The sequence below is a fragment of the Aythya marila genome (genome assembly GCF_965140915.1).
Source record: "Aythya marila genome assembly, chromosome: 1".
Lineage (NCBI taxonomy): Eukaryota > Metazoa > Chordata > Aves > Anseriformes > Anatidae > Aythya > Aythya marila.
This window is the reverse complement of record NC_139042.1, coordinates 202,425,832-202,441,426: the sequence shown is the minus strand read 5'-3', so window position 1 is coordinate 202,441,426 and position 15,595 is coordinate 202,425,832.

Sequence of the window (15,595 nt, the reverse complement as noted above, 5' to 3'; positions counted from 1 at the left end):
ATCAGAACGTTTCTCAGAAGCACTTGTTTCTGGGATGCATTTGGGTTCAAACAGTTCCCTATCTGTTTTGGTGGGATAGTAGATTAAAAATTAACTAGCACCTACCTTTGTGGGGACATGGAGTTAAATGGAACTCTCTGATAGCTCTTTTCTCCACAGCAAAATATTTCTGTGTGCTGAACACTTCTGGCTTTAGGTGAAGCTCTCTCAAACCCTGCATTCTGGGATTCCTCACATTTACACACTTATAGGGTAAAAATTGCCCCATTCTTTACCCTGTTAAAAATCTTTCCAATCTGAAGGAGCTATTTGTTTTCCTGAGTTTACATAAATATGATTTTCAAAGGATTTTATGACAGTGCACTGAACACAAACATCAAATATTTACACACATAATAAAGTGGAACATATTTACCATACAAATGCAGCTAGTTGACTCCAGAGTACCAATACTATTGCCACTGCTATAAAGTTTTAAGGACTGAACAACTTAAATATGCATTTCACAGGTTACAGGGAATGAGCCTCTCTCTTTGTTTAAATATAGGAGTAAAATAATGTAAATTGGGTCACACCCAGGCTTGAACTAGTCAAACATTATGGTTGAGACAGCTGCTCAAAAACTTTGGACAGTAGATAGTTTAGAAAAACACCTTATTTTGTATACCCAAGTTTGAAATTGTTAGCCTGTGAATCTTCAACATATGTGGAGAATCCCTGCAAGTCCCTCTGCAGTGGAATGGAGAACCTGCAGCTCTACCCACCCTGAACCTAAAATTTCTTCCCCTGTGATAGAGCTCATAAGCTTTTCCCAGGCACACAGGGAGTACTCAGGTGAGACATGCGGCAAGTCCAGACCTCTTCCATCCCACAAAATTAACTTGATTTTATTGTTGCTTCATTCCCCACACTCCCAGGCCAGCCCCCGCTTGTCCATTTAATATCCAGCATTGCATCCTGTCTGACATATAGAAAGTAGATTTCCTAACTGAGGGACTGTATCTTTTTTTGTACTGGGGCCCTGATTCTCAATAGGAATTCCTAGCCTCTTTTTCGTTAAAATTGTAAATAATAAAGTACATCAAGACTTTGTAATATTAACCTATTAATCCTTAGTGGGTGGGAAGGGCACCCAACCCTTAACAGCCTGGGTTTGCTATTTTTTTAGGTACTTTTGCAACCACAGGTCACCAACTAGCTATGAATCTACTGCCATCTACCACAACTCCAATTAATTCTAGCCAATATATTTTGAGCCAGCAGTAAGTTAAAATAACATCTTATTTGCTTGCATAACAGCCTTGCACATGCAATGGTTTTCCTGTATAACCGCACCTTCTGACTGGTCATGAACAACACTTTAAATAATGGCCACATTATGATTTTTTAAGGGAAAAATCTGGGGAAGCATAGGCAGTTGTTATGCAAGAAAATATGATAATCATATTTATCACATGTTAACAGAAATCAAATATGTGACTGGCTGGCACTTCCATTGATTAAACTCTCAGAGTAAGAAGTAGGCTGGGCTTTTTATTATTATTTGTCAGGGGATAGAGCTCCCATTGTGATAGGCATTTTATATATGCAAAATGAGATGCTGTTCCCTCCTTACTCAAGAGCTGGCAAACTCTGGGCATAGACACATTGCCTGGTCACACTGCTGGCCTGTGCCAAAGCTTTCAAGTCATTAGACCACACACCTTTTCTCAAATAAAATCTGTAATAATGTCTCTATTATTAAAAATGGACTTTTGCCATAAAACAAACTCATCATATTAAGCAAGTCTATGTGAGTAGAGTGGCTTGCCACATGACCTCAAAAGCCTGCGATGCCAGCTGCAACTATAAGCTATCTTTTTCTGCTCAACAGCTCACTAATAATTCAGACAACCCTTGTTCTCACTAAATTATTTTTGTGAGCTGAACTGGGAGAGCACTTGCAAGAGGAGAGCATTTTGTTAGAGTTTTCAATGCTGCTCTGAATGTGACTGGCAGCATGTTCTGGCAGTCCTCCATTTGGACAGCACAATGGTGTCACTTCTAATAATAAAGAACGTACAGACATTTCATGAGCTTTAAAGCACCCGCTTTGCTGCAGACTTCAGGGGCCTCTTATTGCCTGGAAGTGCTAATAAGAAGGATGGAAAAAAAATAGTCTTTATTAAAAGGAACTTTTAATGTTGGATAATCTGGCCCTATAGTTTTATCTTTTATTTTATTTTATTTTATTTTATTTTATTTTATTTTATTTTATTTTATTTTATTTTATTTTATTTTATTTTATTTTATTTTATTATTTTATTTTATTTTATTTTATTTTATTTTATTTTATTTTATTTTATTTTATTTTATTTTATTTTATTTTAAAGATGATGATAATGTATTTTACCTAGAAATACCTTGATTGGATATCAGATTACTTTCTAATCACATTTGAACTCTTTGGTGACTGTAGGTAGCATCACTCTGGGGGGCGGGAATTGCTTTCTCTTTCTTTCTCCTCCATTTTTTGGATTGCTATGTTCAATTGTTTGGCTAATTTATTTAATCTTTATCCATGGAGGTATTCCAAATCTCTCTGGACATGGTCCTGGGCAACTTGTTCTGGGTGGCCCTACAAGAGTATGGAGAGTTGGACCAGATGACCTCCAGAAGTTATTTCCAACCTCAACAATTCCATGATTACTAGAATTATATTTAAGGATTTTCAACAGAAAGAGTGGTTCTCATTGTGTAATTGTGCAGTGCCCTGCTCCACAGTACACACAGAAACAAGTAAAACCAAAGGCCAAACACTCATTTACTTAAATTGTGGCACAAAAACTGATTAAAATATGAAAAAGTTATATTTATCTGGCATTTACATTCTCTGGATGTATTCTTTGAAGAGAGAACTGCTTATTTCCAGGTAGTCTGATGAAAAACACTGTTGGATTAACTCAACTGAGTAAAGCAGAATGACTAATGCAAGAGATCATATTCCTGAGAAAATTGCATATTTTCTGAGGAAGGCTGATGACCTGGTCTTTAAGACATTTTGGATCCCAAAGAGCATTAAAACAAAAACTAAGATTCCTCCAGTCTGTCATCCACTTCACTATAAAACACAGGTACAGGTCTCACAGTTTTACTTGACTTACGATTTTTTCAAGGCAAGTAAAAAGCTACACATTTCATTGTTCAGTTCATATGAAAGCAAGCTGTGAGCTTTTGTATATGCTGTGTGTCTATTCCAAAACATTTGATCCTCTGGCCTGGCCTGACACCATAATTTTACCATTAGCACTGAACAGAAGTAGCTATATTTTTCCAGTGTTTCAGGTAATATCCACAAAGAGTGTTTTAACATTGTGTGTAGATCTACAGCCTTCAGTCTCATTAAAATCATTGGCAAAGAAAATCATGTCTAAGCTAAATAAGAAGGGCAGGGCTTGGGGACTTCTTTATGAGCCTTTAGTCTGATGTTAACATTATTTCTTTATCACTAATACATATTCTAATAAAGGTGAAATAAATGAAAAATAAACACACCTTACCAGAATGCAAGACGTTCTAAAAGTAATGCATTTCCAGGAAAGATGTTAATGACACCGTGAGTCAGATAAAACCTGTATATAAAAACATATATTTAGACCGAAGCTACCATTTAACAATGGTAGAATGGTAGTATTCAAGATACTATTTTCTCTCCTTTAACTAGCACTTGTATCTGACAGCTGTAAAGGCTTTCAGCCATAATAAATCTCCCTCTGACTTCCCAAAGCAAACAGTGCTGAAGAGAGTGATTCCTCCAATAACATATTGTCAGCTCGAATCACTACTGTGTTGTGAGTTACTCAGACAGTCTGTGCTGGTTTCTTCCCAGGTTTCTTTTGGTCCTTATTGTCTATATCTGCCCTCAATCCTAAAAAGACATTTAACTGTAGCTATACCTGCTGATTGGGTGAATTGCTCTTTTCCTGTTAAATCTGGCAATTTTTAAGTTTGAGAAATTCACCAGACATGATGTTTGTCTTCTCTGCAAAGTTGTTCAGTGGGTTACTTGTTCTCTTTGCAGATAATTTAGTCATTCAAATCTTAGGTTATTTAAGTAAAAAACAACACCCAAAAAAAAAAAAAAAAAAAAAGATTACATAAGGATTTTTTGTATACAACTGATCTACTATGCCTTTAATAGGAAGACCAGAGTGTGGTGTGTGTGGTGTGTATGTATATATACATATATATATCAGGTCCCTATGTCCCCATTAACACTGCAGTGTGATTAACTGTCCAGCACAACTCAAATTCTTCTGTATGGTTTTAAGACATGGGAAATGGAAAAAGTAAAAGAACTGGAAACTAATCAAGACTTAGACTTGAGTACCCCAGATCAGTTCCTAGCTTGATAAAGGCAATTCCTGCTGATTTACTCAGATAACACTCCATTTGCAGTCCTAGTTACTGCTAGTACTCTCTTACACACTTCACAGTCTCCTTTTGTGTTATAGGGCACCTAGGTACCTCCTTTACCTCTGGAATTTTGGGGACTGCCTTGCTGGAGAGCAGCGAAGGGGAAAGAGATTTGGGGGTCGTGGTGGACGGCAGGATGACCACTGTGCCCTTGTGGTGTGGTTAGTAGGTTGAGAGATGTTCTCCTCCCCCTCTACTCTGCCCTGGTGAGACCTCATCTGAAATATTGCATCCAGTTCTGGGCATCTCAGTTCAAGAAGAACAGGGAACTGCTTGAGAGAGTCCAGCGCATAACCACAAAGATGATTAAGAGAGTGCATCTCCTTTATAAAGAAAGGCTGAGCTTTAAAAGTTGGGTCTCTTTAGCTTACAGAAGAGGAGACTGAGGGTTGACCTCATTAATGTTTATAAATATGTAAAGGGTAAGTGTCAGGGGGTTGGAGTCAGGCTCTTCTTGGTGACATCTAATAATAAGACAAGGGGCAATGTGTACAAGCTGGAACATAGGATGTTCTGTTTAAATATGAGACAAAACATTTTCATGGTAAGGGTGACAACACTGGAACAGGTCACCCAGGGTGGGTTGTGGAGTCTTCTTCTCTGGAGACATTCAAAACCCACCTGGATGCATACCTGTATGACTTGATCTAGGTGTTCCTGCTCTGTCAGTGAGATTGGACTAGATGATCTTTCAGGGTTTCTTCCAATCCCTAACATTCTGTGATTCGGTGTGATTTTCACACAAGGAAAGAGTGAACTCTAGAGAAGAGTTTGATGCAGAATTTTCTCAACCTACTTTTCTCTGGCATTGGAGGAAAATGTTCATCACTTTATATGCACCATGTGCCACGTCCTGGCAACAGCAAAATCTCCACAGTGACAGAAATCCTGTAATGTGGATTCTGGGTAATATAGAAGGTCAGCTGCACAGATAACAAACCGGCTCAGGGTAACAGGGCCTCTTCAGAGGCATCAGATGGCTTTGGTAGACATACACACTTACATATATGCAATTGTTCTCATTTCACCCTAGTGAGATATGCAAATCTAACAGTGTGGAAAATACCTTCAATCATCCATGAGTACCACCAGAAACTTCATTAATTACTTAGATGTGAGTAACAGTCATAGAGGAAAATGCTTTGAGAAAAGTATTTATCTGCACCAGTTCAACTACCTCATGAAGCCTATGGCTGAAGGCACAAAGAGAAGAGGAGCTGGCTGTTGAATATTCATATCAATATACTGTTAACTTTTCCTTTTTATATGTAGCTTCAGTATCTGTGGTAAATATTTGAGTGAAAAGAAGTTACAAATTTTCTACGCTAAAAACACTTCTTATTTTTAAGAGATTTCTTATATGCAATTATTTTTGCTCTTCTTTCCAGTGTCTGACAAAAAGCTATGTTTGTTAGAGTTTCTGTGTTCTTTAACAGTGCATGCAAGTTGGAAAACTGAAGGCACCCAGGCTGAAGAAAAGAGTTATGGCTTTTGCCAGATGAAGTGTAAGAGTCCTAAATTTCTCTAACATACAGATATCAAGTATTTAAGAATCTGGAAACACTCTGGAGACAGTCTCTGAGAAAGGAGACACCGAAGTGGCCTATTCTTCAAAATGCCCTTGCTGCCAGTAGCAGCTCAATACTATTCTGACTGAGCTTTAGACAGATGCACTCATGCAAGTCCCAGCTATCATCAGGCATTATAGAGTAGCTGAATAATGTTGTAATGGGCTAAAACTCAAAGACTCCTCTCAAAATGTCCAAATCATTGCTTTCCGTATGCCACCCCAAGGTAGAGGTGGATATACCAGAAAGATTTCAATGGAGGGCCACCAAAATGGTAAAGTGACTGAAGCAGCTCTCTTACAAAAAGAAGCTGAGAGAGCTGAGACTCTTGAATCTGGAGAAGAGAAGGCTCAGGGAGATCTTATCAAAGTCTATAAACACTTCAAGTGAAGATGCAAAGCAAACAAAATCAGTGGTGCCCAGTGCCAGGACAAGAGTCAATAGACACAAACTGGAACACAACAGGTTCCCTCTGAACATCAGGAAGAATTTCTGTGCAGTGTGGGTGACCAAGCAGTGGCACAGGTTGCCAGGAGAGGTGGTGGTGGACTCTCCCTTCTTGAAGATCTTCAAAAGCCACCTGGTATGGTCCCTGAATACCTTGTCTGGATGTCCCTGCTTGAGCGGAGGGATTGGACCAGATGGTCCCCAGAGGTTCCTTCCAACCTTAGCCATGTTGTGATTCTGGGATTCCATGGCTTCAAAAGGTATTAAGAGAACTTAGATGAGAACTGAACTGAGAAAGTCCACTGGCCTTAAAACTGAGATAGATCTTGGTAGTCTACTTCTAATGAAATGGAAGATCCTACATAGATAATGACAATTCTCTGGTTGTTTTTATTGTCTTCCCATTCAGTATACTAGCTTGCAGGTCCAATGAACATAAAGTCTTGTAGGTGCCAAATAAAATGAAACAGTAATACAATAGAAGGAAGGTATGTCACCCAGAGGGACTTAGACAGGATTGAGAAATGGGACCATGTAAGACTCATGAAATCTTACAAAGCCAAGTGCAAGGTTCTGCACATGAGTTGGGGCAATTCCTGGTGTAAGTACAGACCAGGATTGAATGGATGGAGAGCAGCCATGTAGAAAAACACATGGGGATATCAGTGGATGCAACATTGGACATGAGCCAGCAGTGTGTGCTTGCATCTCGAAAAGCCAACCATATCTTTGGCTGCATAAAAAGAAGCATGGAGTCACCAGGTCGAGGGAGGTGATTCTCCTGCTCTACTCTGCTCTTGTGAGACCCCACCTTGAGTACTGCATTCAGTTCTAGGGTCCTCAGCAAAAGAGAGCTATGGACCTGTTGGTACAGGTCCAGAGGAGGACCATAAAAATGATCCAAGGACTGGAGAGCCTCTCCTACAAAGAAAGGCTTACAGAAGAGAAGGCTCCAGGGAGACCTTATTGCAGCATTTCAATACTTAATGGGGGGCTTATAAGAATGATGGAGAGAGATTTGTTAGAAGGGTATGTAGTGACAGAACAATGAGTAATGGTTTTAAACTAAAAGAGGGTAGAGTTAGATTTGAGATAAGGAGGAAATTCTTCATTCAGAGGGTGATAAGGCACTGGAAGAAGTGGCCCAGAGAAGTTGTGGACATCCCATCCCTGGAAGTGTCCCATGAAAGATATCTCTTCCCCTGGCAGGGGGGTTGGACTAAATGATCTTTAATCCCCTTCCAGCCCAAAACGTTTTATGATTCTATGAAAAATCCACTATCCAAAAAAATATCTTTTGGTATTGTCATGGCAAACATGCCTTTAAAACAAAGTGGGGTTCCAACATTTATCCAAAGTGAATTACCATATAAAAAGTTATAGATGAGTGTTTTGCACGAATTACTTTCAACTGCCTTGGTGCATATTGTAAGCTTAATGTAACAATGCAATCGCTAAAAGCAAGTATGGAAATCAAAGTACTATTTGATTTTAATCATCTGTGTTGTTTTCCAGGTACTTGTGGGCATTTGGTGGTATCCCCTAGCCTGTGGAAGCTCCCCTGTCTAATTCTAAATCAACCAGTTTTATCAACAAATATACTGAAAAGCAGATCTTGGCATCGCCAGGTGAGGTTTAGGTTGGATATTAGAAAGAAATTCTTTACTGAAAAGGTTGTTAGACATTGGAATAGGCTGCCCAGGGAAGTGGTTGAGTCACCATCCCTGGAGGTCTTTAAAAGATGTTTAGATTTAGAGCTTGGTGATATGGTTTAGTGGAGGCCTGGTTAGTGTTAGGTCAGAGGTTGGACTGGATGAACTTGGAGGTCTCTTCCAACCTAGATTGTGATTCTTTGATTCTGTGATTCTGTGATCCTCATTTGTAACTGTTTGATCTGTTGACAAATGTTATCAAAAAACTAGTACTCTAATGGGTTGATAAGGTTTTGGTCCTCCTTAGTCACTATATTTTTCTTCAATTTGCTCTTGCTCACACATGCACTTTTGCACATGTTCACATCCATATTTCTTTCAATCTAATTTTTTTTGTGTGTGTGACATTTCTCATGGTGATGAACAAGTGAACAGAACAGGTGGAGTTTTCCAGATGTCAGGTGGGTCTGTGCTGCTCAGAAAAACATTTCAAGGAGAAAATAGCTCATGTTGATTGCTTCGACTCCTTTTCCTAAAAGACTAAACTCAAAAATGTTTGCCTTTGGCAGGTAAACATACTGTTTTGCTTCAGGCAAAAGAGAAGGGAAAAACCTTGCACTGATTAATTTTTTATAAGGTGAAACATTCAAAGAGGAGAAAGTGGTTTTGATCAGTGACAGGAGGCTGCCTATAAAAACAGTCAGGTTCAGTCCCATATTTTAATTAAATATATTTGCTTCATGGTAGAGAAGTTATGGAAATACATGAACTGGGATTTTCCTTGGGTGCCCTATCTCTCAGATCTATTTCTCTTTCTCAGGTAAATGAAGAATTGTCATGCATTTGCCCCAGGCTTGAATTCATCATTTTCATAAGCAAGTTGTATTTTTCCCCTCAGTGTGATCCCAGTAATGAACTCCTCCCCCTCCCCCCCCCAACAACAAACCAGAAATGCATTCATTTTATTTGCTTGTTTATTTTCTCTAAAGTCATTGACTTGGGGATGAAGGATGCCTTGTTTTTCATTAACCTGCAGAAACATGACTTTTTTTTACTAGTCATGTGTTGGTTAATAAATGTTTTTTCAGCATCAGACAAAACACTGTACAGGCTTCAACCACAAATGAATCTCTCACATCACTGGAAGAAGAGGAAAATTAATAAATAAATAAAATGAATGGAGAAGGGGGAAGGGGGAAAGGAGGAAGGGAAGGGAAGGGAAGGGAAGGGAAGGGAAGGGAAGGGAAGGGAAGGGAAGGGAAGGGAAGGGAAGGGAAGGGAAGGGAAGGGAAGGGAAGGGAAGGGAAGGGAAGGGAAGGGAAGGGAAGGGAAGGGAAGGGAAGGGAAGGGAAGGGAAGGGAAGGGAAGGGAAGGGAAGGGAAGGGAAGGGAAGGGAAGGGAAGGGAAGGGAATTAGAGACGATTGAAGCATCATCTGTAGAAACTTATGATTTTTACTGATTTTTATAAAATTCCTTGACTGCCCTTCCATTTGCTCCCATGGGAAAATAACTTTTACCATGTTTAGTTGGGCAGACAATTCTTCATCACCCCTTACATAATTTCAGAGAGCAAAGGAAATGTGCCAAATTCCATCCCATCTACTTGTCTATAATCCAGGAGGAAACTCATGGACAAAGAGAACAAGAAGGGGCAAGTCAGGTTCTTGCTGAAGACCTGCAGGGCCCTGTAGTCCCAGAGCATCAGGGCTGTGTATCCTGTGGCACTGTACCATCTAATCTATGAAATACGAGGCCTGTGGAGAGGTAATTTAAGTCTTTACTGTTATTCTAGGTAAAGTGTTCTTTTTCTATGGACAGTATCAAGCTCATCCATAATTATTCTGTCACTGCAGCTGAAAAACATGGATTACTAATGTGCATGACTGGGTAACACAAGATGCCATAATGTGGTGAAATTCTGACATCAAATGAACAGAAATTAATTTTTTTGGTGTGAAATGTCATCTCCAAGGAAAATATGTAGAAAAAAAAATACATCTGCCTAGCATAGAATATGCTTCTATCCTTTGAGTGTATTCTCAGGAATCCCTACATTACTTTGAACAAATCGTTTAACACTTTGTCCCAAGTCTACTCACTCTAAGGGACATAGTAGGATTTCAATAATTTTGAGAGATATTATTTTGAATAACAGAATGCAGCAGGTAGTCAAGATCTTGTGTTCATTTTAAGGAACATCTTGTCTTGGCAATACTGGGAAATGGTTCTTGAGCTAGATGGTCCACTTTTTTGTTTCCAGAGAACTCATAAATAGTCTGCTAAACTTTTATTACAATAATACCTGATGAGTCTGGTTGAATAAGGAGTTTGTCATTCCTGTAATTTCAAGTGTATCAAGTGTATGTATTTTGTAAGTTGATTAGAAATTACTGAATTCCAATTAAAAGGATTTGGTTGGTTCAATTTTGGTAAAACAAAAAGAAAAGTTTACATTGGCCAGACAATAATCCAGAACCCTAATATTTTTGTATTTATATATATATATATTTTTTAATATATATTATGAATAATCAGGAAACTGGAGACTGAAGAAAAGTCAATGTGAGATGACCAATGTAACAGCATGTAACTATTCCTAGAGATTATTTTTTTCCTCCCAACACTATTAAAACCCATGTGAATGCTGACATTTTAACCTTCATAAACTCCTGGAGGTGGTGACAGCTTTCAGCAGCTCATGTAGCTCCAAGATAAATGCTTCATAACAGGAGGCATGTGGACTAAAAACAAATAATATATATATATATATTTTTTTTTTTTTCTTAAATTGAACTGCTTGAATGTGCAGGCTGAAACAATATCACTTCCTGACAAATGATAATACACTTAGGTCTCAATGTGCAAACTTTGAGGTCAGTAAAAAGTGTGCTGATTAATTCAGTGGGAGTAAGATTAGTTCGCTTGCAAGCATGGCATACAAAGCTAGGTGTAGAAATGGATTTTGGGCCGAGTTTCACACTTGTGCATCTCTGCCAGGCTGTGGTGAGGAACATTGGTGTAAAGGTCTTACTTACATCCTAACAATGAAACATCATCTCCAGAAACTTGCTCACAAATAGTTCTGGGACTGTGGCCATTAAGCTTGGTCAACAGATAAATCAACTAATGAAGATTATCAGATGTGAGGATGGCACTAGTTTTATTTCCTCAAGAGATTATACTTTGTGCTTGTGATAGTGCAGGAAGAAGAAGAGAAACTCTCCACAACCTTAAGGGCACAAACTAAGGAAGAATGTCCCTGGGACTGACTCCATCAGTGGAAATAGTGAAGTTTATTCATGGTAATTTTAACACCTGCTTGGGGAACTGACTGTGATTTTAACAAATGTTGATGCACTGATGGAGTCAACTCCAACAGAGTGCTCAACTTTTAAGAAAGGCTAGGCCAAGAACTTCATAAGCAATCAGATCCAAAGATTTAGGGGAAAACTTCAATTTGGATTAAAAACTGCTATTGTTTTCAAGATAAAGTTTTGAAATCTGTGTACTTCAGGGTTTAGTCTCCATTTCTGACTTTTAGAATAAAGGATGCAGTGGGATGTAGGTGGTAGGAATCTACATATTTCCAGGTTATCCCATTCTCCTCTACTCTAATATTGACTTTGTCAGAAGCAGTGCTGGAGGTAAGGGGCTCACTCTGCCCATTTCATGTTACTAATGACAACAAAGCTTTGTCAAATAAAAATATTATTTTTAGCTAGAGCTTTCAGACTTCTCCTATTACAATTCTCTTTGCTGACTTGCACCAAACATCCATTACCCTCTGGGCCTGAAATGTGTGCTGTGATGGTCTCCAGTGATGTTGTCATATGCCAAAAAAGAACAATAGTGCTGGCGGGGGTTGGAGAGGGGAGGGAGTTATTTCACCTAACATTTGATGGAAAGGATCCCTCTGTGGATACTAGAATAAATAGATAACTTTACATTCATCTTCTCATGATATCTACTTTAGGGGAAGAAGGGCCTAATCTTCACCATTGGTTATGATTCTGGACTATGAGCTTAGATAGAAAAAAATAATATTTGTTTAGAAGAATCCCACTCTGCTTGTATTGTACATTCTAAATAAAACTTATCATTTATCAGTATTTCTACCATTGCAGTACTTATTAGACCCAACGAAAATGTGAGTCTCATCATAAACCCATCTCCTCTCCTTCTCTATATGTACTTGTACTGATGTGCATATGTTAAAATCAGTCTGTAACACAAGGTTTTACCAAATATAGGTGAATGAAAAGCACACAGTACTATGATCCCCATTTCACAGAGGTGGAAATGAGACACAGGCAGATTTAGGGACTTGCCCAAGGCAAGACAGGAAACATGTAGCAGAACCAGGAATCAAACCCACATCTCTTCTGTGCTTTAGCTAGGCAACTAGGGTTCCTACTAGTGCAGAGCACAAATAAGATGGGAAGTGGCACTTTGAAGCACTTTTCTCAAGATAACGTCACTGTTATTGTTATAATTTAGCAATAGATGTTATCAATATAAAAGTAAAGCCGGTTGCAATTTGAGTTTATCCTTCGTAATGACTCACTTCTTCCATACTGCCCACAAGAAGTGAACTAATAACCAGTTATTCCCCCTGGATTTCTCAGTATGAATTGTCTCTGTGTTACTTGCTTTTAAGCTACAAGACAGCTTTCCAAGCCACCTCTGGAGATTCATATGGTCCTACTGAACCACCCCCATTAGACCTCTTGGTGACCTCCTGCTGGAAAGAAGGCTGCAGACAGACATCATGGCATTCATGGATGGTCTGTTGCTTTGATGAGTGACTGTCTTTGTCTCCATGTAAAACAGATATAATCCTGATGTACATATAATGTATTGTGTCCTTCCCAGCTTTCTTGCTTTAGGTGGGCATGAGTTCACTCAGGGGAGTTGACTTGCAAGCACTATATCTGTGCTGTCTTAGGCTAGAATATGATCTAAAAGGTAGGCAATGTGGATCCACGGAGAGTTTTTATTAAGCCTGTGCCAACCGTCAGACTTTCAATTACAATCTGACCCTGACAAACACAAGCCTTGCTCTCACTTTGTCAACCCAAGTCCAGTAGGCTGTTTGGAGGGAAATATTACTTCGTTCTCATCATTTGAGTATTGTGAACTGAAGAGGGGGGATTTAAAAGGAAGTAAGCTGTGATCAGTGAGAAAACAAAGATACTCTAAGGGCTGGAGCACCTCTCCTACAAAGACAGTCTGAGAGAGCTGGGGATGTTCAGCCTGAAGAAGAAAAGGCTCTGGGAAGACCTCACTGCAACCTTTCAGTACTTAAAGGAAGCTTATAAAAAGATGGAGAACAATTTTTTTTACTTAGGCTGACAGTGACAGAACAGAGGGGAGATTTAGATTAGTGGTGAGGAGGAAATTCTTCACTCAGAGGGTGGTGAGGCACTAGAACAGGTTGCCCAGAGAAGCTGTGGATGTTCCATCCCTGGCGGTGTTTAAAGCCAGGCTAGATGAGGCACTGGGCAACCTAATCTAGTGGGTGGCATCCTTGCCTATGTCACGGGGGTTAGAACTCAATGATCTTTAAGGCCCCTTTCAACCAAGCCATTCTATAATCTTATGGCTCACCAAGAACACATTTAGCAGACCTTGTTAACTTGGCTCAAGACTGTAAAACTGCAAATGTACCCCTCAAGAACCTCTATCATGCACTTCAATTTAAACGTATAAATAGTTTAAGAGGTGCAACAACTGAGAGGAATATGATTTCCCTTTCCTTGTTTCAAAATATATTCTGCCATATGGTCTGATTCTCTGAATCATATTTTTTTCTAAGTGATCATTTCATCAGTGTTCTGGGTTTTCCTAAATGGAAGTGTCCAAGAATATGTTCTGGTCACTTCTCATCATGTTTGGATCAGACAGGATAATAACAAGACAATTGTCAGAAAAATTGCTACAGGAAAAAAACTCCACTGTTATATAATAGAGTCAATTCCAGACTACCCAGTTTAGCCTATTTTTAATTCTGACAGGAAACAGAATGGAGGCACTGCTTCTGGTGCTCTAGATACACAAGCCTCTAAATATGAGACAGAATAAGATGTTTAAAACAGGCCATCTGAACTGTTCCCATGACGTTTGGAGAGCAGACTGATGTCAAATTAGGATCAAATCACTCATTGAAACTAATAGGACTTTTGTCATTGAATCCATCAATTCTGCTTCACAAATGAGGTTCCAATGCAAGTTTGTTGCTTGCTTTTTTTTTTTTTTTTTTTTTTTTTTTTTTTTTTTTGGCTTCTTTCTTCCACATACCCAGTTCTTTCACAAAGGCTAAGTATTTAAGTACTGTTCTGAAGTGGCTAGCAGCTGCTCTGAATCAGGTCCTTGGTGCTTTACTGAAATACCATGATATCAGGTAGCTAAGCAGTCTGTTCTGTACTTTTCCGATTGAGTATATATGGCATTTAGAATGTACTTAATTCAGCCTGCAGGTCACTTGCAACCACTTTTGAAGGAATGTTTGCTCTTAGTTAACAGTTTTACAAAATATCATAAGCAATGTATTTTTTGTTTGTTTGTTTGTTTGTTTTAATGTATGTGTGTGTCTTTTTCCCTGTTGTCCATTTGTATTTACAAATGGACAACATATATATACATATATATGTGTATATATATATATATACATATATATATATACAGATTTTTAAAACTTTATTATGAAAGTGCAACATTTTGCAGATTATCTCAGAGTCACTGAAGATTTGTTGTGTTTTTTTTCCCAGAGACTGGTAAAATCACACTGGCTCCAGAGGTTCAACTTTCTGCCCCTGCTAAGGGAGGTCATCAGTAGCATGGAGTCAGCTTTGGATATCTCCCAATCAGAAACAAATAAAAGTTAGCCCACTGGGACTTTAGCTAGGCTGTATCTGCCCTTCCAATGAACAGTTAAGCTTTGTAGTGTGCCTGCTTGAGAAACAGCTGTTTGTCTAACCTCTGAACTGCTCGATACATTAATCTGAAGCATAATTTAGTTCTGTCTGAGCTTCTGAACATGGCACCAATAACTGGCTAGCATAGATTTACCAGCATTAAAAATAATCATTTTTGAGGTTTGTTTAAAAAATAGTTCCCCTCCTGTCTTAGATTAATTAGAAGTGATAATTTCTGGCAAGAACACACTCAACCAAGAGCACAGTTCATAGGGTTCTGAGCAAGATGCTCCCCCTTGAAACCTTTGTGTTACAGTTTGTTCCTGGTGCTCGTGAGTCAGCCATAAAGGCAGCCCCTGTTTTTTGTTGGCCTTCTGTTTGGGGAGTGTGGTTCAGTTGTGCATCATCACATTGTCCCTCTGCCAGCTAAGAACAAAGATCTAGTTAGAAGGATGGGAAAATACAGAACTATTTTGAGGGAGTAGAAGCCAAGCCTTGATCAGATCTGGATATCCTCTTCAAAAGAAGGACATCCTTCAAAGTTAGGAGGCTCCTGGC